Source organism: Somniosus microcephalus, chromosome 9 (assembly GCF_052327205.1).
Source record: "Somniosus microcephalus isolate GS21.2 chromosome 9, FLI_Smic_1.0, whole genome shotgun sequence".
Classification (NCBI taxonomy): Eukaryota; Metazoa; Chordata; class Chondrichthyes; order Squaliformes; family Somniosidae; genus Somniosus; species Somniosus microcephalus.
The window spans coordinates 12,019,022-12,044,924 of record NC_140995.1 but is presented as its reverse complement, the minus strand read 5'-3'; the positions used below and the strand labels follow the sequence as shown (position 1 = coordinate 12,044,924).

Sequence of the window (25,903 nt, the reverse complement as noted above, 5' to 3'; positions counted from 1 at the left end):
AACCGCTACGGAACACAATAATAAGAATGAAACTGGACCGATCACCCGGCATCAACCTCGGCACCGGACACGGCAACGGCACACCCAGCCTAGTCAACCCTGCAAAGTCCTCCTCACCAACAGCTGGGGACTTGTGCCAAAATTGGGAGAGCTGTCCCACAGACTAGTCAAGCAACAGCCTGAAATAGTCATACTCACAGAATCATACCTTTCAGCCAATGTCCCAAACTCCTCCATCACCATCCCTGGGTATGTCCTGTCCCACGAGCAAGGACAGACCCACCAGGGGTAATGGCACAGTGGTATACAGGTGGGAAGGAGTGGCCCTAGGAGTCCTCAACATTGAATCCGGACCTCATAAAGTCTTGTGGCTTCAGGTCAAGCATAGGCAAGGAAACCTCCTGCTGATTACCACCTACCGCCCTCCCTCAGCTGATGAATCAGTACTCTGCCATGTTGAGCACCACTTGGAAGAAGCACTGAGAGTAGCAAGGGCACAGAATGTACTCTGGGTGGGAGACTTTAATGTCCATCACCAAGAGAGGCTCGGTAACGCCACTACTGGCCGAGTCCTGAAGGACATAACTGCCAATCTGGGCCTGTGACAGGTGGTGAGAGAACCAACACGAGGGAAAAACCTATTTGACCTCATCCTCACCAATCTACCTGTCGCAGATGCATCTGTCCATGACAGTGTTGGTAGCAGTGACCACAGCACAATCAGTGTGGAGACGAAGTCCCATCTTCATACTCAGGACACCCTCCATCATGTTGTGTGGCACTACCACTGTGTTAAATGGGATAGATTCAGAACAGATCTAGCAGCTCAAAACTGGGCATCCATGAGGCGCTGTGTGCCATCAGCAGCAGCAGAATTGTATTCCACCACAATCTGTAACCTCATGGCCCGGCATATCCCTCAACCTACCATTACCATCAAGCCAGGGGACCAACCCTGGTTCAATAAGGAGTGTAGAAGAGCATGCCAGGAGCAGCACCAGGTGTACCTAAAAATGAGGTGGCAACCTGGGGAAGCTGCAACACAGGACTACATGCATGCTAAAAAGTGGAAGCAGCATGCTATGGACAGGGCTAAGCAATCTCACAATCAACGGATCAGATCAAAGCTCTGCAGTCCTGCCACATTCTGTCGTGAATGGTGGTGGACCATTAAACAACTAACGGGAGGAGGAGGCTCCATGAATATCCCCATCCTCAATGATGGTAGAGCCTAGCACGTGAGTGCAAAAGATAAGGCTGAAGCGTTTGCAACCATCTTCAGCCAGAAGTGCCAAGTGGATGATCCATATTGGCTACTCCTGAGCTCCCCACCATCACAGAAGCCAGTCTTCAGCCAATTCGATTCACGCCACGTGATATCAAGAAATGGCTGAGCGCACTGGATACAGCAAAGGCTATGGGCCCCAACAACATCCCGGCTATCGTACTGAAGACTTGTGCTCCAGAACTAGCCGCGCCTCTAGCCAAGCTGGTCCAGTATAGCTATAACACTGGCATCTATCCGACAATGGTAAAAACTGCCCAAGTATGTCCTGTCCACAAAAATAGGACAAATCCAATCCGGCCACTCAGTCTACTCTCAAGCATCAGCAAAGTGATGGAAGATGTCATCGACAGTGCTGTCAGGCAGCACTTACTCACCAATAACCTGCTCACTGATGCCCAGTTTGGATTCTGCCAAGACCACTCTGCTCCCGACCTCATTACAACCTTGGTCCAAACATGGACAAAGGAGCTGAATTCCAGAGGTGAGGTGAGAGTGACTGCCCTTGACATCAAGGCAGCATTTGACCGAGTATGGCATCAAGGAGCCCTAGTAAAACTGAAGTCAATGGGAATCGGGGGGAAAACTCTCCACGGGCTGGAGTCATACCTACACAAAGGAAGATCGTTGTGGTGATTGAAGGTCAATTATCACAGCCCCAGGACATCGCTGCAGGCGTTCCTCAGGGCAGTGTCCTAGGCCCAACCATCTTCAGCTGCTTCATCAATGACCTTCCCTCCAACATAAGGCCAGAAATGGGGATGTTCGCCGATGACTGCACAGTGTTCACTGCCATTCGCAATTCCTCAGATAATGAAGCAATCCATGCCCGCATGCAACAAGAACTGGACGATGTTCAGGCTTGGGCTGATAAGTGGCAGGTAACATTCGCACCACAGAAGTGCCAGGCAATGACTATCTTCAACAAGCGAGAGTCTAACCAATTCCCCTTGACATTCAACAGCATTACCATTGCTGAATCCCCCACCATCAACATCCTGGGGGTCACCATTGACCAGAAACTTAACTGGACCAGCCACATAAATACTGTGGTAATAAGAGCAGGTAAGAGGCTAGGTATTCTGCGGCGAGTGTCTCACCTCCTGACTCCCCAAAGCCTTTCCACCATCTACAAGGCACAAATAAGGAGTGTGATGGAATACTCTCCACTTGCCTGGATGAATGCACCTCCAACACTTAAGAAGCTCGACACCATCCAAGACAAAGCAGCCCGCTTGATTGGCACCCCATCCACCACCTTAAACATTCACTCCCTCCACCACCGGCGCACCATGGCTGCAGTGTGTACCAGCTACAAGATGCACTGCAGCAACTCGCCAAGGCTTCTTCGGCAGCACCTACCAAACCTGCGACCTCTTCCACCTAGAAGGATAAGGGCAGTAGGCACATGGGAACACCACCACATCCAAGTTCCCCTCCAAGTCACATACCATCCTGACTTAGAAATATAATGCCGATCCTTCACCGTCGCTGGGTCAAAATCCTGGAACTCCCTACCTAACAGCACTGTGGGAGTTCCTTCACCACGTGGACTTCAGTGGTTTAAGAAGGCAATGAACCAGTGCAGATAAGAGAAGTAAAAGTAGGGGAACATCTAGGCAATAGTGACCATAATATAATACGCTCTAAGGTAATAATTGAGAAGGACATAAGTATGATGAAGACCAGGGTAATAGATTGGAGAAAAGCTAATTTTGAGGGGCTGAGAATAGAACTTAGGAAAATAAAATGGACAACAACTTGACAAACAATGATGTAGAACAGCAATGGGAAATATTTAAAATAGTTTTCAACAGAGTCCAGGGAAAATATATTCTGCTAAAAAACAAGAACAAGCTAAACGCTAATGAAACACTATGAATGAATAAAGACATAAGGGAAAAATTGAGGGTAAGGAAAGAGGAGTAGATTAAGTACATGGACAGCAGGGGAGAGCATGACAAGGGAGAATACAAAGAGATTAGGAAAGAAGTCAAAAAAACAATTAGGAAGGCAAAGAGGAACTATGAAATTAAATTATCAAGGAGCAAAAAATATTGTCCAGGCGCATTAATAAAAAAAGGAAAGTCAGGATGGGAATCGGGCCACTAAGGGGCGGCCAGGATAAAATCACAGGCAGCGATAGCGAAATGGCAGAAATATTAAATTATTAATTTGCTTCAGTATTTACCAGGGCAACAGATCAGGTGCACATGACAGTGGAAGATGAGATTAGAAATGATATAACCGCATTTAAAATAAAGAGGAGAAATATTAAATAAACTAATCAAACTCAAAGAGGATAAAACCCCTGGTTCGGATGGATTACATCTGCGCATTTTAAAAGAATCTGGGGAAGAGATAGCAGAGGCACTATTACACATATTTAATAATTCGTTGGAAAAAGGCGTAGTGCCAGAGGACTGGCGGATAGCTAACATAATAATACCTATATTTAAGAAGGGAGCTAGAACATATCCAGGGAACTATAGACCAGTCAGCTTAACATCAGTTATAGGAAAAATAATGGAATCCCTACTAAAGGAAAAAATAGAAGAACATCTAGAAACCAAAACTATAATAATGAATAGTCAGTATGGATTTCAAAAGGCAAAGTCTTGCCTGACCAACCTCATTGAATTCTTTGAAGAGGTAACAGAGAGAGTAGACAAAGGTAATGTAGTAAATGTAATTTATCTAGATTTCCAAAAGGCCTTCGATAAGGTACCACATAATAGACTCATGACTAAGGTCAGAATATGTGGAGTCAGGACAAGTAGCAAGCTGGCTACAAAACAGAAAAGAGAGAGTCGGGGTTAAAGGTAGTTACTCAGATTGGCAAATGACGTTCCACAAAGGTCAGTGCTGGGACCACTGTTGTTCACCATCTACGTAAATGATTTGACTCGGGAATCGAAAGTACAATTTCTAAATTTGTGGATGACACCAAATTGGGGGGCATAATTAATACGGGGCGGACTGCAACAAGGTACAGGAAGACATTAATAAATTTGCAGAATGGGCGTATAATTAGCAAATTAACCTCCGTATAGATAAGTGCAAGGTAGTACATTTTGGTAGGAATAAGGAGGCCACATGCTATTGGAAAATAAGTGTCTAGATGGGGTAGTGGAACAGAGGGATGTGGGGGTACAGATACACAGATTACTAAAATTTTATCTTCTATGTTTCTATAAATATATTCAAGAAGGAGTTGGATATATTTCTTAAGGCTAAAGGGATCAAGGGATATGGGGAGAAGGCAGGGACGGGGTACTGAATTTGGATGATCAGCCATGATCTCATTAAATGGCGGAGTGGGCTCGAGGGGCGGAATGGCCTACTCCTGCTCCTATCTTCTATGTTTCTATGTGATGCAGGTTAATAAAGCCATAAAAAAAAGCAAATAAAGCATTGGGGTTCATTTAGCTGGAGGGATAGAATTGAAAATCAGGGAAGTTATGTTCAACTTGTATAGAACCTTGGTTAGACCACACTTGGAGTATTGTGAACAGTTTTCTGGTCTCCATATTCTAAAAAAGGATATAGAGGCACTGGAGATGGTGCAATAAAGATTTACTAGAATGATACCAGAACTGAGAGGTTACGCCCATCAGGAGAGATTGAACAGGCTGGGGATCTTTTCCGTTTTTTTATTCATTCCTGGGATGTGGGTGTCGCTGGCAAGGCCAGCATTCATTGCCCATCCCTAATTCCCCTTGAGAAGGTGGTGGTGAGCTGCCTCCTTGACCTGCTGCAGTCTGTGTGGTGAAGGTACTCCCACAGTGCTGTTAGGGAGGGAGTTCCAGGATTTTGACCCAGCGACGATGAAGGAACGGCCGATATATTTCCAAGTCAGGATGGTGTGTAACTTGGAGGGGAACTTGGAGGTGCTGGTGTTCCCATGCACTTGCTGCCCTTGTCCTTCTAGGTGGAAGAGGTCGCGGGTTTGGGACATGCTGCCGAAGAAGCCTTGGCGAGTTGCTACAGTAGATGATACACACTGCAGCCACTGTGCGGTGGTGGAGGGAGTGAATGTTTAAGGTGGTGGATGGGGTGCCAATCAAGCGGGCTGCTTTGCCCTGGATGGTGTCGCACTTCTTCAGTGCTGTTGGAGCTGCACTCATCCAGGCAAGTGGAGAGTATTCCATTACACTCCCTGGGCTCTCTGTGGAGAGAGACTGTATTTTGTCCCCGGGCTCCATGTGGAGAGAGTCTGTATTGTCCAGCACTTCCTGTGGAGAGAGGCTGTGTTGTGTCCAGCACTCCCAGTGGAGAGAGGCTGTATTGTCCAGCACTCCCAGTGGAGAGAGGCTGTATTGTTTCCAGCACTCCCAGTGGAGAGAGGCTGTATTGTCCAGCACTCCCAGTGGAGAGAGGCTGTATTGTCCAGCACTCCCAGTGGAGAGAGGCTGTATTGTCCAGCACTAACAGTGGAGAGAGATGTATTGTCCCCGAGCTCCCTGTGGAGAGAGGCTGTATTGTCCCCGGGCTCCCTGTGGAGAGAGGCTGTATTGTCCCCGGGCTCTCTCTGGAGAGAGGCTGTGTGCTGGCCTCGCTAGACGTGCTCCTATCTAGTTATCCAGCAAGTTAAACACTTATTCAAATAATTCCTCGTGAAGCCGTTTCGTTGTTTGAAGCTTTACTTGAACAAATTTGTGAAACTGTAAACAAAGACAAAGTATATTTTGTACATAAACTGAGTACTATACATTCGATATTACATAAGATATAAACATATTTACAACAGTAGAATAGACGAATTGTATAACTAACTAACATTTGGACTGTACTTCTGTAAATATCAACTATTACTTCTCATAAACATAGTATTGTCAAAATACCGCACTGACAAAGTTGCTATTATGCTAACAAACAAAGATACTCACAGATATTGCGCCTGGCCTAACATATGAGATCAGATTACATTGGATTGAGGATGGAACCCCTCATGGCAGATTCTCCATTGCGCTGCTAGGTTCTTTCTGGAATTCTACTTCCTGGATCAAACAGGAAGAAAGGTAGAAAGGTCAAATGACCTCTGCTGCATACAAATACTGCTAACACAATGACCACCACCAGAGGGTGCTATCTGCATGTAAAATGTCCATAATGTCCATAAGTCCAGAACACTCCCCGTCTGGGGTCGTTAACGACTCCACATAGTCCGAACTCTACTTGTCACTGGAGTCCTCTGGCGACAAAAGAAAAACCACCTCAGAGACAGTCCGTCGGTGTCAACGATAGGATGCAGCTTCCGTAGACTGCTGTGAGGGGGTAGGTTGCGTTCTGCTGCGCACAGTTCCAATCTGGGTATGGTGAGGTCTGGCTGGGGCGCCAACTTGCCCCTATCAAAAACAAAGCCGATTTTGCTTTGTCCATCTTGAGTGGTGACCTTCAGATAAGTCACACTTGCAATGGCCTTAGCAGATGCGTCTGCAAAGACACAAAGCTCTTTGAATTGGGCATTTAAGGGAGAGAAAGACGTATAGCAGCGAGGTATTCGGATCTCCTGTAAGTCTTGGAGTGAGTCTCTCCATCTGTCCCACTCCGCTTCCATCTCTTCAGGGAGAGGTGAATCCCACTCTTCAGCGCATGTGGAGAGTTCCCTGAGGAGCAGCCTGCCTTGTATGGTGACAGGGGCTAAGAAGCCGAGAGGGTCGTATAGGCTGTTGACTGTAGAGAGCACTCCTCTACGTGTGAAGGGTTTCTTGGCATCTAAGACTTGGAATGTGAACGTGTCTGTTGCTATGTTCTAAGACACTCCTAGGCTACGCTGTAGGGGGAGGTTATCAGTGAAGAGGTCTAGATCCTTGACGTCCTTAGCACGATCTTCAGGGGGGAATGCCTCCATCACTGCTGGTCTGTTAGAGGCTATCTTGTGCAGCCTGAGGTTGGATAGTGCAAGTAGTTCCTGAGCTTGTCCGAGGGTACTGATGGCCTCTGCTTTGGTCGGGAATAACTTCAGTGCGTCGTCGACATAGAACTCTCGTTCGATGAACCCTCTCACATCACTGCCAAAGTCGTCGTCTTCTTCCTTGGCAGCCCTCCTCAGTCCATATATGGCGACAGCAGGGGATGGGTTATTCCCAAAGACATGGACACGCATTCTGTAGTCCACAATGTCTCTGTTGGGGTTGTTGTCCCGATACCACAGGAAGCGGAGGAAGTCTCTGTGGTCTTCTCTCACCACAAAGCAATGAAACATGTGCTGGATATCGGCAGTGATGGCGACGGGCTCTTTCCTGAATCTCTTGAGTACTCCCAAGAGGCTGTTGTTAAGATCGGGCCCCGTGAGGAGTATGTCGTTGAGAGAGACTCCGTGATATGGTGCACTGGAGTCAAACACCACGCGGATCTGTTCCGGCTTTTTGGGGTGATAGACTCTGAAGGAAGGGAGGTACCAACACTCTTGGCCTTCCTGGAGTGGAGGAGCTCTCTCTGCATGATTGTTGACAAGCATTTTCTTTACAAATTCTAGGAAGTGTGCTTTCATCTTTGGCTTCTGCTCTAGTGTGCGACGGAGTGAGTTAAGACGATTATAGGCATACTCCCTGTTGTTTGGCAGCTGTCGTCTGGGGTTCTGGAAGGGTAAGGGTGCAACCCAGCTGTTAGAGCTGTCACGAGAGACCTCATTGTCCATAATCTGGAGGAACCTCATGTCGCCGATCGATGGAGCAAGTTTGTGGTCGTTGGCGGTGCGACAGAAGACTGACTGACCCGGGTTCTCTCCAGTGAGCATCATCTGTGTGCTGTCTGCAGAGATCAGCGCTGGGGTTTTCTGAGGCTGAGCCGTATGACTGAACTTCTCTGTCACTCGGATCTGACTACTGCATGGGGTAAGGTAGCTTGGACGACCATTCTCCAAGATGGAAGTCTTGAGTGTGCTCACCTGAGATGCCTTGTGAGCTCCCTTGAGGCACACATCTCCAACAACGACCCAGCTGAGGTCTAGCCTTTGGGCGAAAGGGGCGTCATGTGGACTGTTGATCTGTTTCCTTACCTTATGTACCCTCGGGATGTCCCTTCCCAACAACAGAAGTATGCCTGCATCTGGATCAAGAGGTGGGATCTCGTCTGCAATGCGTCTCAGATGATGGTGATGACGAGCTGCATTCGGAGTGGGAATCTCAGAACAGTTGTCAGGGACTTGATTACATTCGATGAGTGTAGGAAGGGGGAGGCTAATCTTCCCATCGGCTGACTCAACAACATAACCGCAGGCCCTCCTGCCGGCTGTCTCTGAAAGTCCAGCACACGTCTTCAGCGTGTAAGGCGATGGACTTCCTTTGATCTTGAAGATGTTGACGAACTCGGATCTTGCTAGAGAACGATTGCTTTGTTCGTCTAGTATGGCATACATCTTCTCAGATTCTTGGCGACGTCTTACAGGGTACACATTAACGAGGCATATCTTGGAGCATGCTCTTGCGCTCACTCCTTCTCCACACACCTCGGTGCACCTGGATGTAATCTCCGGACTGGCAGCTCCCTCTCTCTCCCCGCCGTGCTCTGAGGCAGGAGGAGGCGACTCTGATTTCCAAGGAGCTGGGCCTGGGTGGAGTGCTGAAATGTGCCGATCACTTTCACATTCTGTGCATTTTGCATCTACCTTGCAGTTCTTGGCGAGATGTTTCGTGGAAGAGCAGCACTTGAAACATATAAAGTTCTCTTTAAGATATTGTTTCCGATCTTCCAGGGACATCTCCCTGAAGCCTCTGCACTTCTTTAAAGGACGGGGCTTGTTGTGGATAGGGCATTGTTTGCTCATATCCTCAGGTTTCTTCTGAATCTTTGTGTTCTCAGTTGAGGACACTTGCATTTTGTGGACAGATATTGGTGTCTTTCCATGTCTGTCAAACTTGTCTCTTCTGGCAAGTGCTGGGTGGGAGGAGAAGAGGTTGAAACTGGGGTCGTTCCTGGCTTTGGCTTCTTTACGGATGAATTTGGCAACCGTAGAGAATGGTGGGAAGGCCACGTTGTGCTTTAGCTTGAACTTTGATCCAAACGTTATCCACTTCTCCTGCCGGTTAGATGGAAGCATCTCAATGATGGGACTTACCCCTCTGGAAGTGTCTAAGTACGATAGACCGAGTAGGTAGCCGTCCTGCTTTGCGGCTTCGAGTTCCAACAGCAGATCTCCAAGGTCGCGGAGCTTCTGGGGTCCCTTACTCGTCAACCTCAGAAAGTTCTCCAACCTGTCAAAGAGAGCCCTTTCAATGGCTTCAGGCGAGCCGTAGCTTTCTTCCAGCCTCGCCCATGCCGTCTTCAACCCCACTGGCAGATGTCCCACATTGGCCGCTTTTATCCTGCATGCCTGTCCGGCTGACTCTGGGCCGAGCCATTTGATAAGGAGGCCGAGCTCTTCTCCTGCCGACAGGTCTAAGCCCGATATGGCATCGTGGAAACAGGACTTCCAAGCCCGATAATTTTCCGGCCTGTCATCAAACTTGGTTAACCCTGTAGTCACCAGCTGGGTGCGTGCAAGGTATTTGGCAAGGTCGTAGGTACTGGGACCTGTGCCAGGGTTGCCCTGAATAGGGGTTCTGTTGGGGGTCTCAAGGAAACGAGAGGGGGTTCGCTGCTGACTTTCTCTATCCAGCGTTCTATTCCTCTGCACCGTGTCTTCCGTCCTGCTGGGGGAGACTCTGCGGCTTGAGGCACGCTGTCTACTTTGACCTTGGTTGGCAACTTGGGGCATGTTATATGAAGTGCTTGCATCTGTAGAGATGTGCGGGCCTTCATCCCTTTCTCTTGTAGACTGTATGTCGGCATGGTCGCTCACGTAATCTATGGTGCGCTGTCGTCGACTCTGCCGCGAAACGGGAATTAAAGGTTTGTAAGCTGTCTCGGGATCAGCTCCCTCCAAAATTGCCTCGAATACTTGTGTCTCAGCTAATGCAGCATCTATCTCTTTTTGTTGCTGCAGAGCGTCTAATGTGGCTTGGAGACGGGCCTGTTCAGCCTGGCGTTCAACTTGGTGACCGTGAACCAGCTTGCGATCTGAAGTAACTGGAGCTTATAGACCGATTGTCACATTCTACAGTTTCGTCTGCCTCTTTAAGGTCTTCTCCTTGCTGCATAGCATTTTCGTTATTATCTTCTGACATGTTGATGTGAGGTAGGTGTGGTCTACGAGGTTAAGGCTCACTCTGAGTTCCTGCTGCTCCACTCTTCACAGCTAGCCATATTGCTATCTTTTCACTGTACTGGCCTCGCTAGACGTGTTCCTATCTAGTTATCCAGCAAGTTAAACACTTATTCAAATAATTCCTCGTGAAGCCATTTCGCTGTTTGAAGCTTTACTTGAACAAATTTGTGAAACTGTAAACAAAGACAAAGTATATTTTGTACATAAACTGAGTACTATACATTCGATATTACATAAGATATAAACATATTTACAACAGTAGAATAGACTAATTGTATAACTAACTAACATTTGGACTGTACTTCTGTAAATATCAACTATTACTTCTCATAAACATAGTATTGTCAAAATACCGCACTGACAAAGTTGCTATTATGCTAACAAACAAAGATACTCACAGATATTGCGCCTGGCCTAACATATGAGATCAGATTACATTGGATTGAGGATGGAACCCCTCATGGCAGATTCTCCATTGCGCTGCTAGGCTCTTTCTGGAATTCTACTTCCTGGGTCAAACAGGAAGAAATGTAGAAAGGTCAAATGACCTCTGCTGTATACAAACACTGCTAACACAATAACCACCACCAGAGGGTGCTATCTGCATGTAAAATGTCCATAATGTCCATAAGTCCAGAACAGGCTGTATTGTCCAGCACTCCCAGTGGCGAGAGGCTGTATTGTCCAGCACTCCCAGTGGAGAGAGGCTGTATTGTCCAGCGCTCCCAGTGGAGAGAGCCTGTATTGTCCAGCACTACCAGTGGAGAGAGGCTGTATTGTCCAGCACTCCCAGTGGAGAGAGGCTGTATTGTGTCCAGCACTCCCAGTGGAGAGAGGCTGTATTGTCCAGCACTACCAGTGGAGAGAGGCTGTATTGTCCCTGGGCTCTCTGTGGAGAGAGGCTGTAATGTCCCCAGGCTCCCTGTGGAGAAAGGCTGTAATGTCCCCAGGCTCCCAGTGGAGAGAGGCTGTATTGTCCCCGGACTCCCTGTGGAAAGATGCTGTATTGTCCCCAGGTTCCCTGTGGAGAGAGGCTGTATTGTGTCTGAGCTCCTTGTGGAGGGTGGCTGTATTGTTTCCAGGCTCCCCATGGAGAGAGGCTGTATTATGTCCAGCGCTCCCAGTGAAGAGTGGCTTTATTGTCCAGCATTCCCAGTGGACAGAGGCTGTATTGTCCCCAGGCTCCCTGTGGAGAGAGGCTGTTTTGTCCAGCTGTCCCTGTGGAGAGAGGCTGTATTGTCCCCGTGTTCCCTGTGGACAGAGGCTGTATTGTCCAGCACTCCCAGTGGACAGAGGCTGTATTGTCCAGCACTCCCAGTGGAGAGAGCTGTATTGTCCCCGGGCTCCCTGTAAAGAGAGGCTGTTTTGTCCAGCTCTCCCTGTGGAGAGAGGCTGTATTGTCCAGTGTTCCCTGTGGAGAGAGGCTGTATTGTCCCTGCGTTCCCTGTGGAGAGAGGCTGTATTGTCCAGCACTCCCAGTGGAGAGAGGCTGTATTGTCCCCGCGTTCCCTGTGAAGAGAGGCTGTATTGTCCAGCTCTCCCTGTGCAGAGAGGCTGTATTGTCCAGCACTCCCAGTGGAGAGAGGCTGTATTGTCCCCGCGTTCCCTGTGCAGAGAGGCTGTATTGTCCAGCTCTCCCTGTGCAGAGAGGCTGTATTGTCCAGCTCTCCCTGTGGAGAGAGGCTGTATTGTCCCCGCATTCCCTGTGGAGAGAGGCTGTATTGTCCAGCACTCCCAGTGGATAGAGGCTCTATTGTCCAGCACTCCCAGTGTACAGAGGCTGTCTTGTCCAGCACTCCCCATGGAGAGAGGCTGTATTGTCCAGCACACCCTGTGGAGAGAGGCTGTATTGTCCACGGGCTCCCTGTGGAGAGAGGCTGCATTGTCCCCGGGCTCCCTGTGGAGAGAGGCTGTATTGTCCACGGGCTCCCTGTGGAGAGAGGCTGTATTGTCCACGGGCTCCCTGTGGAGAGAGGCTGTATTGTCCCCGGGCTCCCTGTGGAGAGAGGCTGTATTGCCCCCAGGCTCCCTGTGGAGAGAGGCTGTATTGTCCATGGGCTCCCTGTGGAGAGAGGCTGTTTTGTCCAGCTCTCCCTGTGGAGAGAGGCTGTATTGTCCCCGCGTTCCCTGTGGAGAGAGGCTGTATTGCCCCCAGACTCCCAGTGGAGAGAGGCTGTATTGTCCCCGGGCTCCCAGTGGAGAGAGGCTGTATTGTGTCCCTGGGCTCCTTGTGAAGGGTGGCTGTATTGTCTCCGGGCTCCCCGTGGAGAGGCAGTATTGTCTTCGGGCTCCCTGTGGAGAGAGGCTGTATTATGTCAAGCAATCGCAGTGTACAGAGGCTGTATTGTTCAGCACTCCCCATGGAGAGAGGCTGTATTGTCCCCAGGCTCCCAGTGGCGAGAAGCTGTATTGTCCAGCCCTCCCTGTGGAGAGAGGCTGTATTGTCCAGCATTCCCGGTAGAGAGAGGCTGTATTGTGTCCAGCACTCCCTGTGGAGAGAGGGTGTATTTTCCCTGGGCTTCCAGTGGAGAGAGGCTATATTGTCCCCAGGCTCCCTGTGGAGAGAGGCTGTATTGTCCAGCGCTCCTTGTGGAGAGAGGCTGTATTGTCCAGCGCTCCCTGTGGAGAGAGGCTGTATTCTGTCGAGCACTCCCAGTGGACAGAGGCTGTATTGTCCAGCAGGAGAGAGGCTGTATTGTCCAGCACTCCCAGTGGAGAGAGCCTGTATCGTCATAGAGTCAGGGAGTCATAATGGCACAGAAGGAGGCCATTCGGCCCATCAGGTCCATGCTGGCTCTCTGTAGAGCAATCCAGTCCGTCCCATTGCCCCGCTCTATCCCCGTGGCCCTGCAAGTTTATTTCCCTCAAGTACCTATCCAGTCTCCCCTTGAAAACATCGAGTGTCTCCGCTTCCACCACTTCCGTCGGCAGCGAGTTCCAGGTCCTCACCACTCGCTGCGTAAAAAAGTTTTTCCTCACATCCCCCCCTATATCTCTTGCCCAACACCTTAAATTGGTGTCCCCTAGTCCTTGTACCATCAAGTAGTGGGAACAGCCTTTGCCCGTCTAGCCTATCCAAACCCGTCATAATCTTGTACACCTCTATCAAATCACCCCTCACCCTCCTTTGCTCTAATGAAAACAAATCCAGCTTCTCCAACCTGTCTTTGTAGCTAAGATCCCCCATCCCCGGAACCATTCTGGTAAATCTCCTCTGCACCCTCTCAAGGGCCTTTACATCCTTCCTAAAGTGTGGTGACCAGAACTGGACGCAACACTCCAGTTGTGGCCTAACCAGCGCTTTATAAAGGTTCAGCATAACTTCTCTACTTTTGTACTCAATACCTCTATTTAGGAAGCCCAAGATCCCATAAGCTTTGCTAACCACTCTCTCAATATGTCCTGCCACCTTCAGGGACCTATGCACATTAACTCCCAGGTCCCTCTGTCCCTGCACACTCTTTAAAACTGTGCCATTAAGTGTATATTACCTCTCCCTGTTCCTTCTGCCAAAATGCATCACCTCACATTTCTCTCTATTAAATTCCACCTGCCACTTGTCTGCCCATCCTGCTAGCCTTTCTATGTCCTGTTGCAGTCGATTGATATCATCATTACTGTTTGCCAGACCCCCAAGTTTGGTGTCATTGGTAAATTTAGAAATTCTACTCTGTATTCTAATATCCAGGTCATTTATTTATATATAAAGTAGTGGCCCCAGCACTGACCCTTGGGGAACACCACTGTCTACCATCCTCCAGTCTGAAAAACAGCCATTTACCACAACTCGCTGTTTTCTGTCCTTAAGCCAATTCCTTATCCAAGCTGTCACTGACCCACCTTTTCCATGAGCCTCAATTTTGTTAACCAGCCTTCTATGTGGTACTTTGTCAAACGCCTTCCGAAAATCCCGGTAGACAACATCCATTGCATTCCCTTCATCAATCCTCTCTGTTACTTCATCAAAAAATTTAATTAGATTAGTCAAACATGATCTTTCTTTTACAAACCCATGTTGGCTCACCTTAATTAGCTTAAACCTCTCCAAATGCCCGTTAATTTTTCCTTGATTATTGTTTCTAAAACTTTACCCACCATTGATGTTAAACTGACCGGCCTATAGTTATTAAGATTATCCTTACACCCTTTCTTGAACAATGGTGTCACATTTGCCACTTTCCATTCCTCAGGCACCTCCCCCGCATCTAGGGAAGATTGGAAAATTATGGCAAGCCCTTCCGCTATCTCCTCCCCCAATTCCCTTAGCAACCTGTGATGCAAGCCACCTTCACCAGGCGACTTGTCAACTCTAAGCATACCCAACCTTTCTAGTACATCCTGTCTATCAATTTTCACCCCTTCCATTGCTTCTACCTTTTCCACTTCTACCGATATTTTGTCAGCATCCACCTCCTTAGTAAACACCAATACAAAGTACTCATTGAGTATTCTAGCCTTGCCCTGCACCTCTAAGCATATATCACCTTCTTTGTCTCTAATAAGCCCCACCCTGCCTCTTACTACCCGCTTACTGTTTACATGCCGGCAGAAGATTTTTGGGTTCCCTTTTATGTTCACCACCATTCTACTCTCATATTCTCTCTTTGCCAATCTTATTTTCATCTTCACATCCCTTCTCAACTTATTGTATTTGGTCTGGTTCTCCCTTAAAGAATTCACCTGACATGCATCATACACCCTCTTTGTTTCATCATCTTCTCTATCTCCCTTGTCATCCCAGGAGCCCTTGCTTTGGTTCCCTTACCCTTCCCTCTTGTTGGAATGTACCTAGCCTGTACTTGGAACATCTCCTCCTTAAAGATCACCCATTGTTCTGTTACAATTTTTCCTGTCAGTCTTTGGTTACATTTTACTCTGGCTACATTCTTTCACATCCCATTGAAGTTAGCCCTGTCCCAGTTTAGAAGTTCCACTCTAGATTGTTCCTTGCCCCTCTCCATTGCTAATCTAAATCTTATGATACGATGATCACTCATACCCAAGTGTTCTCCCACAGACACTTAGTCGACCTGGCCCATCTCATTCCCCAGCACTAGATCCAGCAATTCCTCCTTCCTAGTTGGGCCAAGAAGATATTGGTCAAGGAAATTTTCCTGAACACATTTCAGAAATTCCTCCCCCTCCTTTCCCTTTACCCTAGCATTATCCCAATCGATATTTGGGTAATTAAAGTCCCCCAATATCACCACTCTGTAGCTCTTGCATATCTCTGCGATTTCCCTGCAGATTTGCTCCTCTACCTCCCTCTCACTATTTGGAGGCCTACAGAATACCCCCAATAGCGTGATCATACCTTTTTTGCTCCCCAAGTCTAACCAAATGGATTCTGTCCTCAAGAACATCCTCCCTTTCCAACACTACAATGTCTTCCTTAATCAGTACTGACTGCCACCCACCTCCCTTTTTTCCATCCCTATCTTTTCTGAACACCTTGTACCCTTGACTATTAAGTGCCCAGTTCTCACCATTTTTAAGCCATGCTTCCATTATTGCCACATCATATTGCCACACAACTAATTGTGCTTGTAGCTCACCAACCTTATTCACCACACTTTGTGCGTTTCCGTACATGCATTCTAAACACATTTTTAAATTTTTCGTAGTCTTTCTTAGTCTGCTCCTGTCTAATATGCTACTACTACCGCCTCTAGTACTATCTTCTCTAGTACTATCCAACACACCCACTCTTTTATGCATCTTATTCCTCTTTTCTACTCCTATATGCTGGTGCCCACCCCCCTGCCAAGTTAGTTTAAACCCTCCCCAACAGCATTAACAAACCTCCCCGCGAGAATATTGGTCCCGGCTCTGTTGAGGTGTAACCCATCCGGCTTGTACAGGTCCCACCTTCCCCAGAAATGGTCCCAATGCCTCAGGAATCTAAAGCCCTCCCTCCTGCACCATCTCTCCAGCCACGCATTCCTCTGTTCTATCCTCCTATTTCTGTACTCACTAGCACATGGCACCAGGAGTAATCCAGAGATTACTACCTTTGAGGTCCTACTTTTTAATCTCTCTCCTAGCTCCCTAAGCTCTGCCTGCAGGACCTCATCCCTCTTTCTGCCTATGTCGTTGGTACCAATATGGACAACAACCTCTGGCTTTTCACCCTCCCCCATCAAAGTGTTCTGCAGCCACTCAGCGACATCCTTGACCCTGGCACCAGGGAGGAAACATACCATCCTGGAGTCAAGTCTGCTGCCGCAGAAACGTCTGTCTGCTCCCGCACTATCGCTCTTACACTCTTTTTCCTCCCCCCCCACCCCCACCCCCACCCACGCAGCTGAGCCACCCATGGTGCCTTGGACTTGACTCTGGCTGCACTCCCGAGGAACCATCGCCCTCACCATTACTTACAACAGAATACTGGTTGGAGAGCACACGATGCACTCCGGGAACTCCTGCACTACCTGCCTGGTCCTCCTCTTCTGTCTGGCGGTCACCCATTCCCTCTCTGCTTGCATACTCTTAAGCTGCGGGGTGACCACCTCTAGAAATTGTGTCCAGCACTGCCAGTGGAGAGAGGCTGCATTGTGTCCAGCACTCCCAGTGGAGAGAGACTGTATTGTCGAGCACTCCCAGTGGAGAGAGGCGGTATTGTCGAGCACTCCCTGTGGAGAGAGGCGTTATTGACCAGCATTTCCAGTGGAGAGAGGCGCTATTGTCCAGCACTCCCAGTGGAGTGAGGCGGTATTGAGCAGCACTCGCAGTGGAGAGAGGCTGTATTGAACAGCACTCCCTGTGGAGAGGGGTGTTATTGACCAGCACACCCAGTGGAGAGAGGCGATATTGACCAGCACTCCCTGTGGAGACAGGTGGTATTGACCAGCACTCCCAGTGGAGAGAGGCGGTATTGTCCAGCACTCCCAGTGGAGAGAGGCGGTATTGACCAGCACTCCCAGTGGAGAGACACGGTATTGTACAGCAATTCCTGTGGAGAGAGGCGGTATTGTCCACAGCACTCCCTGTGGAGAGAAGCGGTATTGGCCAGCACTCCCTGTGGACAGAGGCGATATTGTCCAACACTCCCTGTGGAGAGAGGCGGTATTGTCACGCACGCCCAGCGGAGAGAGACTGTATTGTCCAGCACGCCCAGTTGAGAGAGGCGGTATTGAGCAGCACTCGCAGTGGAGAGAGGCGGTATTGACCAGCATTCCCTGTGGAGAGAGGCGGTATTGACCAGCACTCCCAGTGGACAGAGGCGGTATTGTCCTGCACTCCCACTGGAGAGAGGCGGTATTGTCCAGCAATCCCAGTGGAGAGAGGCGGTATTGTCCAGCACTCCCAGTGGAGAGAGGCGGTATTGACCAGCACTCCCCAAAAAAAATCAAAATCAAAATCAAATCAACTTTTATTGTCATTGTTAGTGCACAAGTGCAGTACAACGAAATGTAGGCTTGCGGCTCCCGAGAGTGTACAATTTGGATTAGGACACTTAAACATTCAACATACATTTATACATTTGGCTTGCAGTAGATTAGCATAAATATGACCATAATAAAGTGCATTGGCAGATGTGCAGGCTTTAGTGTTTATTTGTGGAGTTCAGTAGGATGACAGCCCTGGGAAAGAAGCTGTTCCTAAATCTGGTTGTACGGGTGTGAATGCATCTGTAGCATCTTCCAGATGGTAGGAGGGCGAACAGACTGTGGCTGGGGTGGGTAGGGTCTTTGACGATGGACCGTGCCCTCCGTAGGCAGCGTTTCTGATATATATGCTCTATGGTCGGTAGCCGGGTGCCGGTAATGCGTTGGGTAGTTTTGACTACCCGCTGCAGGGCTTTCCGGTCATGGGAGCTACAGCTGCCATACCATACCGTGATACAGTTTGTCAGGATGCTCTCTATAGTGCAGCGGTAGAAGTTAGAGAGGATCAGGGGTGACAGATTACATCCCTTCAGCCTCCTCAAGAAATATAGGCGCTGCTGGGCCTTCTTCACCAGAGAGGAGGTGTTGAGGGACCAGGAGAGGTCTTCCGTGATGTGGACTCCGAGGAACTTAAAGCTGGCCACCCTTTCCACCTCCGCCCCATTGATGTGGATGGGGGTGTGACTTCTGCCTTTGGACTTCCTGAAGTCCACGATTATTTCCTTTGTTTTCTTGGTGTTAAGGGCCAGGTTGTTGTCGACGCACCACTTCACGAGATGCTGGACCTCCTCCCTATAGGCTGACTCATCGTTGTTGGTGATCTGGCCTACTACCATGGTGTCATCTGCAAACTTGATGATGGTGTTGGAACCATTAACAGCCACACAGTCGTGGGTGAAGAGGGAGTAGAGGAGGGGGCTCAGCACACATCCTTGTGGGGCCCCCGTGTTCAGGGTCGGGGAGGGGGGGAGGTGTGGTTACCTAATTTGACAGACTGAGCACTCCCAGTGGAGAGAGGCAGTATTGAGCAGCACTCCCAGTGGAGAGAGGCGGTATTGTCCAGCACTCCCTGTGGAGAGAGGCGGTATTGTCCCGCACGCCCAGTGGAGAAAGGCTGTATTATCCAGCACTCCCTGTGGAGAGAGTCGGTACTGACCAACACTCAATTCAATTCAATTCAAATCGCTTTATTGGCATGATGATGACAAGGTACATCTTATGTTGCCAAAGCATCGAAAAACATTCATGGTTGAACACATAAATACAGATTTATCCATACAGTGTATAAACAGATATATCCTTGAGTGTATAAATATACATTCATATAATTTGTATATACTCTTTTCTTATATTTAGTGGTTGTCCCTCTGTTTATGGCAAGCTGTAACATAGTGTGCCGCTAAGGTTACACAATTTCTCTCTTCCCCTAGTAGGTATGGGAGTTTTTGGTCGTCATTCAAATTTCTGAATTCCGGGCATATTTTTGTGAATTTTGGGTAGAAATTCTCCCTTATGCCCTGATATTTTCTACAAGCTGTGAGGAAGTGCATCTCTGTCTCCACCACTCCCTGACTGCAGTGAGAGCATATCCTGTACTCTCTTGGTAGCCGGGTCTGCCTGTGTCTACCTTTTTCGATCGCCAGGCTGTGTTCACTAAGTCTGTACATTGTCAAGGTTTTTCTCAGTTTGCTATCCTTTACCATGGTCAGGTAATCAGCCATGTTGTATTGTCTGTTTAGGGCCAAGTAGCAATTGAGTTTGTTTTGGGTTTTTGTTGTTTCTGCCCAATATGACAGATATTTTTCCTTTTGCTTAGTGACGATTGTGTTGGGTCAAATTCTTTGTGTTACGCTGTCACTGTCCTGGGGCTGGTTATTGTTAGTAGTGTTAGTAGTTACTTCACTGAGTCCCAGGACTAGTTGACTGAGGGTATTCTTCTTTATGGTCCTCTCTTGGCATTTCAGGGCTTCGGAATGATAGCAGTGGGGGTTGCTCATTTTTAGGTGTTTCCAAAATTTGGTGGCTCTTTTTTGGATAGTGATTATTAATGGATATTGGCCTAGTTCTACCCTGCATGCATTGTTTACGGTTTTCCTTTGAGTCCGGAGGATACTTTTACAGAATTCTGCATGTAGGATCTCAATTGGGTGTTTGTCCCATTTTGCAAATTCTTGTTGTGTTAGCGGTCCCCACACTTCACTGCCATAGAGTGCAATTGGTTCAATTACTGATTTAAAAATTTTGAGCCAAATGCTAATTGGGATTTCTATTTGGATTGATTTTTTAATGGCATAGAAAGCCCTTCTTGCTTTCTCTTTCAGTTCATTCACAGCCAGATGAAAATTTCCCGTAGACCTGATTTTTAAGCCCAAGTATGTGTAGTTAGTGGTTTGTTCAATTTTGGTTGTTCCTAGTGTGAAATTTATTTTGGGTCCCTGATGTCTGGATCTTTGCTGGAACACAAGGACTTTGGTTTTTTTGGGGAGAGAGGCGGTATTGTCTCCGTGACGTCAAGCGGGGGGGCACGTGACCGCCAGTCGGTTGGCGGTAAAATGGCTGCCCGGGCGATGCCGCTGTCTCCATCACAATAGAGAAAACAAATTATATCAACAACCACATTGGAGCTTCGGCGTGAGGAGCGGCGTTTTATATATAAAGAAAGTAGTGGGTGAGTGAACCCGAGCCTGTGTTGAGTGAGGGTTGAAAGGCTGAGGTCTGATGTTTATTGTGTTTTATGGTGAAGTGGCGGCTCCGCGGGTCGGGCTCTTTCCCCGAGGACCCGCGCCCTTTACGCTGATATTCAGAAACGACCCTTCGCTGCCTGTGGCTGTTATTATTGCCGATTTGAATCGGCTCATTGATTGTGAGGTGGGAGACCTGGGGGATCAGCTCATTGATTGTGAGGGGAGACCCGGGGGATCAGCTCATTGATTGTGAGGGGAGACCCGGGGGATCAGCTCATTGATTGTGAGGGGAGACCCGGGGGATCAGCTCATTGATTGTGAGGGGAGACCCGGGGGATCAGCTCATTGATTGTGAGGAGAGACCCGGGGGATCAGCTCATTGATTGTGAGGGGAGACCCGGGGGATCAGCTCATTGATTGTGAGGTGGGAGACCCGGGGGATCAGCTCATTGATTGTGAGGTGGGAAACCCGGGGGATCAGCTCATTGATTGTGAGGTGGGAGACCCGGGGGATCAGCTCATTGATTGTGAGGAGAGACCCGGGGGATCAGCTCGTTGATTGTGAGGTGGGAGACCCGGGGGATCAGCTCATTGATTGTGAGGGGAGACCCGGGGGATCAGCTCATTGATTGTGAGGGGAGACCCGGGGGATCAGCTCATTGATTGTGAGGAGAGACCCGGGGGATCAGCTCATTGATTGTGAGGTGGGAGACCCGGGGATCAGCTCATTGATTGTGAGGGGAGACCCGGGGGATCAGCTCATTGATTGTGAGGTGGGAGACCCGGGGGATCAGCTCATTGATTGTGGGGAGAGACCCGGGGGATCAGCTCATTGATCGTGAGGTGGGAGACCCGGGGGATCAGCTCATTGATTGTGAGGAGAGACCCGGGGGATCAGCTCATTGATTGTGAGGTGGGAGACCCGGGGGATCAGCTCATTGATCGTGAGGTGGGAGACCCGGGGGATCAGCTCATTGATTGTGAGGAGAGACCCGGGGGATCAGCTCATTGATTGTGAGGTGGGGGACCCAGGGGATCAGCTCATTGATTGTGAGGTGGGGGATCAGCTCATTGATTGTGAGGTGGGAGACCCGGGGGATCAGCTCATTGATCGTGAGGTGGGAGACCCGGGGGATCAGCTCATTGATTGTGAGGAGAGACCCGGGGGATCAGCTCATTGATTGTGAGGTGGGAGACCCGGGGGATCAGCTCATTGATTGTGAGGGGAGACCCGGGGGATCAGCTCATTGATTGTGAGGAGAGACCCGGGGGATCAGCTCATTGATTGTGAGGTGGGAGACCCGGGGGATCAGCTCATTGATTGTGAGGTGGGAGACCCGGGGGATCAGCTCATTGATTGTGAGGAGAGACCCGGGGGATCAGCTCATTGATTGTGAGGTGGGAGACCCGGGGGATCAGCTCATTGATCGTGAGGTGGGAGACCCGGGGGATCAGCTCATTGATTGTGAGGGGAGACCCGGGGGATCAGCTCATTGATTGTGAGGTGGGAGACCCGGGGGATCAGCTCATTGATTGTGAGGAGAGACCCGGGGGATCAGCTCATTGATTGTGAGGTGGGAGACCCGGGGGATCAGCTCATTGATTGTGAGGTGGGAGACCCGGGGGATCAGCTCATTGATTGTGAGGGGAGACCCGGGGGATCAGCTCGTTGATTGTGAGGTGGGAGACCCGGGGGATCAGCTCATTGATTGTGAGGGGAGACCCGGGGGATCAGCTCATTGATTGTGAGGGGAGACCCGGGGGATCAGCTCATTGATTGTGAGGAGAGACCCGGGGGATCAGCTCATTGATTGTGAGGTGGGAGACCCGGGGGATCAGCTCATTGATTGTGGGGAGAGACCCGGGGGATCAGCTCATTGATCGTGAGGTGGGAGACCCGGGGGATCAGCTCATTGATTGTGAGGAGAGACCCGGGGGATCAGCTCATTGATTGTGAGGTGGGAGACCCGGGGGATCAGCTCATTGATCGTGAGGTGGGAGACCCGGGGGATCAGCTCATTGATTGTGAGGAGAGACCCGGGGGATCAGCTCATTGATTGTGAGGTGGGGGACCCAGGGGATCAGCTCATTGATTGTGAGGTGGGGGATCAGCTCATTGATTGTGAGGTGGGAGACCCGGGGGATCAGCTCATTGATTGTGAGGTGGGAGACCCGGGGGATCAGCTCATTGATTGTGAGGTGGGAGACCCGGGGGATCAGCTCATTGATTGTGAGGTGGGAGACCCGGGGGATCAGCTCATTGATTGTGAGGTGGGGGACCCGGGGGATCAGCTCATTGATTGTGAGGTGGGAGACCCGGGGGATCAGCTCATTGATTGTGAGGTGGGAGACCCGGGGGATCAGCTCATTGATTGTGAGGAGAGACCCGGGGGATCAGCTCATTGATTGTGAGGTGGGAGACCCGGGGGATCAGCTCATTGATTGTGAGGAGAGACCCGGGGGATCAGCTCATTGATTGTGAGGTGGGAGACCCGGGGGACCAGCTCATTGATTGTGAGGAGAGACTCGGGGGATCAGCTCATTGATTGTGAGGAGAGACCTGGGGGATCAGCTCATTGATTGTGAGGTGGGGGACCCGGGGGATCAGCTCATTGATTGTGAGGTGGGAGACCCGGGGGATCAGCTCATTGATTGTGAGGTGGGAGACCCGGGGGATCAGCTCATTGATTGTGAGGTGGGAGACCCGGGGGATCAGCTCATTGATTGTGAGGTGGGAGACCCGGGGGATCAGCTCATTGATTGTGAGGAGAGACCCGGGGGATCAGCTCATTGATTGTGAGGTGAGAGACCCGGGGGATCAGCTCATTGATTGTGAGGTGGGAGACCTGGGGGATCAGCTCATTGATTGTGAGGAGAGACCTGGGGGATCAGCTCATTGATTGTGAGGAGAGACCCGGGGGATCAGCTCATTGATTGTGAGGTGGGAGACCCGGGGATCAGCTCATTGATTGTGAGGTGGGAGACCCGGGGATCAGCCGCTCCGCTGCAGATTTGCGGACCGGTGGCTGAGTGGAAGCGGCGAAGCCTCTTCAACCTGGACGAGAAAGCAGTAGCAGGTGCATCCGCCTAATTATGTACCTGACGGCTCCTCTAATTGTTACATGTTTGGAATCTGATTTGCTTTTACTTGTTGTTGGTGTAATTACCTCCTTTTGGAACAAAATGATTGTAGGGAATCGGATTTTTTTAAGGGAGTGTCATTCATTTTTTTCTTCTAAATAAATATATTTAGTATAAGCCATCCTTCCTGAGAACAAACAAAAACAAAAAGGAAATTCCAGCTGGTCCCTCCAACTGCGGTAATAAACGCAAATCTAATTGGTTTTGGTTTTCTGTCCGGGCAACCTGAGGAATCGATTCAAACTCGGCAGCTGCGATCGTGAAGCTGTAGTTTCTTCTAACACACCATCTTGTAAAGGGCGACTTTGGTGTAATTGAGGACGTACCACCCGTCTAGTGTAAAATGCACATGAAGGACTTATTTATCTAATGGGCAGACTCAACTCAATTGTATCCTATGATGATGATGGGCCCTCTTTTTGGAAAATAACATCAGATGTGTTTCCTGTTTTCGAATGGCGCCATCACAATATTCTATTTGTTTTATATGAAACTGGTAATAAAACTGGATTTTCCATGAATACATGCCATACGTGCAGGAAGAACAATAATGCTTTTGCAGTTTTTCATTCCTGGTCTATGGTGAGTTTAGATGAACGAAGATTGATGGATTATCACATGGTGATGGTCAGGGGGTGGGGAATCTAGTAAGAGAAAGACCAGTGGGCTACAAATTGTGGCAAATGGTTTCAGAATGCAGGGCTAGTTCCAAATGAATGTGGGGGACTAAAAGTGGTGTTTGGGAATTCCAGTATTGTACTTGCTAGCACTGCCTTAATTGGGTAGAAAGCTTTTTGTCTTTACAAATGCCTACATGGTCTTGCCACACCCTGATCCATTCCTATGTACCAGTTTTCACCCTCTGCCCTTCCAACTCTGGTCTACGGTGAGATTTCCTCCTGGCCCCATCTCTACCAGAACCTTCAGCCATCAGATCTCCATGGAATTTGCTTCCTAAACATGATACATCTTCAAAAACCTCCTTAAACTCTATCTCTTTGTGCATTTATATTGCACCTTTAACCTGAAGCCCCAAAGCACTTCACAGATAAGTGTAAGGAAGATGTACTCTTGCCTCACATATACAGGAAACGCTCTTTTTACCAGCACCTAAATCACCGGAAATCTCTCTTAACCGGCAAAATTCAGGAGTAGATTCAGGTAAGTTTTACTTCATATTAGTGGCCGTTCCTGGATCTGTGACCGTGTAACCGGGGTTCCTGGATCTGTGGCCGTGTAACCGGGGTTCCTGGATCTGTGGCCGTGTAACCGGGGTTCCTGGATCTGTGGCCATGTAACCGGGGTTCCTGCACCTGTTGCCATGCAACAGGGACGCCTGGATCTGTGGCCGTGTACGGGGCTCTCGTACCTTGGTAAGTATACCTCTCTGTAATCCGGACTTTTTGATCAACTGGCACCACGCTGGTCCCGTTGATGCCGGATAAAAGAGAGTTTCGTGTACTGCCTGCTGTGGTCAATTCCTTCTCTCTCTGCAGTGCCTTGGGACATTTCACTACACTAATGGCTCTATGCAAGTGCAAGTTATTTTGTACATTCTAAAAATTCAGTGTACAGGTATTTTGAAAGTTGATCTGTCAATTGCTTTATGGCTGGTGTTATTTTGTGGGTGAATAATGCATTTAAAAAATGGTCAAGCAATTAGTTAATTTTTTAGAATACATTTATTTAAGGGAAAAGAAAAGACAAAAAAAGAAAAGTCTTGCATTTCTATAGTGCCTTTCATGACCACCTGACGTCCCAAAGCGCTTTAAAGCCAATTAAAAGTATTACAAGCCAATACTTTTTGAAGTGTAGTCTCTGTTGTAATGTAGGAAACGTGGCAGCCAATTTGCGCACAGCAAGCTCCCACAAACAGCAATGTGATAATGACCAGATAATCTGTTTTAGTTATGTTGATTGAGGGATAAATATTGGCCCCAGGACACCGGGGATAACTCGCCTGCTCTTCTTCGAAATAGTGCCACGGGATCTTTTACGTCCACCCGAGAGAGCAGGCAGGGCCTCTGTTTAATGTCTCATCCGAAAGACGGCCCCTCCGACAGTGCAGCACTCCCTCAGCACTGCACTGGGAGTGTCAGCCTAGCTTTTTGTGCTCTAATCTCTGGAGCGGGACTTGAACCCACAACCTTCTGACTCCGAGATAAGGGTGCCACCCACTCGGCCACAGCTGACACTAAAAGTTGATGACCTGTTCCTATTGCCAAAAGTTCAGTTTCTGTCAAAACAGAGCAAC

General features: G+C 49.0%; 1 protein-coding gene across 7 annotated transcripts in view; it reads left to right on the top strand.

Annotated features, from left to right (window-relative positions):
- The first annotated feature begins 20,349 nt into the window (after positions 1-20,349).
- kidins220b (kinase D-interacting substrate 220b) overlaps positions 20,350-25,903 on the top strand; it is a 185,293-nt gene continuing 179,739 nt past the window's right edge. For 5 of the 7 annotated variants that reach the window (XM_085996358.1, XM_085996361.1, XM_085996360.1 and 2 more), the window contains exon 1: positions 20,351-20,492. The gene's annotated coding sequence lies outside the window, so the exon portion shown is untranslated. Of the gene's footprint in view, positions 20,493-25,903 lie in introns of all 7 variants that reach the window. The other 2 variants (XM_085996355.1, XM_085996353.1) reach the window with 1 other exon arrangement.